Raw genomic sequence first — 1,358 nt, forward strand, 5'->3', positions numbered from 1 at the left:
GTTCAACAAGATGTCTCCCATGAAAGGGGTGATGAGGTTCGGAAAGAAGGGAAGATTAGTCCATAATATTGTGGCCCGTATTTGATTCTTAGAAAAGTGGGCAATGTGGCTTATGATTTGGAGTTGCCTCTAAATTTGGGTTCTATCCATCCGGTGTTCTATGTTTCAATATTGAAAAAATGTGTGGGTGATCCTTCCTCGGTTTTTCTCTAGTAGAATATTGGTGTTTTAGATTCCTTGTCTTATGAGGAAGTCCCGATTGAGATTTTTGATAGGAAAGTCCGTCGTTTAAGGACTAAGGATGTGTCTTCGGTGAAGGTTCTATGGAGGAATCATAAGGTTGAGAAAGCTACTTAGGAATCTGAAGAGGACACCAATGATCAACCAATGACCATTGTTTACCAGCAAACAACGATTGCCACATTCCAATAACTGTGTTCAAGGCCAAAGATTTCTGACCTTTCTCCTTTTCCCAAAGTTATAAATCTCTTGACACCTATGTTAATTTCTCATCTTTGAACGCATAAAGCGCATTTTATCTCTGAGCTTTTCTAATAGATCTATTTTGAGAGATTGTAATCCAATAATTAACTCATGTTTTTAGAATTTATACATGATTTGTAGTTTTCATGTGCCATGAAAGAACCAACATAAATATATCCTGAGGATCAACCTGAATGTCATTACAAAGGAGAATAATCCCATTAGCTAAACTCATGTCAGAATACAGGTCTTTGTATCTATTTTAATGCTAGGCAAATCTCCTCGCATCAGCAGATGACTTGACTATAAAAAAAAAAATCAAATGCTTCTTCAAGACTCCAATCACAAACTCTCAAAGACTGAAGAGCAACTTTTTTACTTACCCCAATTATGGTCATAAACTGCTGAACTTTGTCCTGGCTCCCTACTCCTAGATTGTTCATCTATTTGGGAAGGAGCAGCGATCGATGGAAAGATAATAGATAGATAGATAACTTGCTATCCTATTGGGGAGGGACTCTATTGCTAGGGTTTCATCGGTGTTCTAGTCTCCCTCTTTATGCTTGGGGACCTGACCCTCTTTAATTTAATTTATGTTCATAAGGAGTATTTAATAATCTTTTACTAATGACCACACATATATGTGATTTGGGTCAAAGCTACTATGTTCGTTGAACCTGTATTCTGAAGGCTACCACCACCCTAAGTTAAATAATTAAAATAATATTAATAAGCACATTTATCTACGTTAACATATTAATTACTAGTACGATATGCAATTAGATCAATACATTATGACTAATTAAAATTGTGTTTTTCTAGCAGAATAAGATCCTCTACTAGATTGTTCGAAATATTATTCTAATTAAGAGTTA

At 35.5% G+C, this 1,358-nt stretch overlaps 1 pseudogene; it reads right to left on the reverse strand.

Annotated features, from left to right (window-relative positions):
* Positions 1-349: 349 nt before the first annotated feature.
* LOC107876284 lies at positions 350-926 on the reverse strand (annotated as a pseudogene).
* Positions 927-1,358: the final 432 nt, after the last annotated feature.

Source organism: Capsicum annuum, chromosome 7 (assembly GCF_002878395.1).
Source record: "Capsicum annuum cultivar UCD-10X-F1 chromosome 7, UCD10Xv1.1, whole genome shotgun sequence".
NCBI lineage: Eukaryota > Viridiplantae > Streptophyta > Magnoliopsida > Solanales > Solanaceae > Capsicum > Capsicum annuum.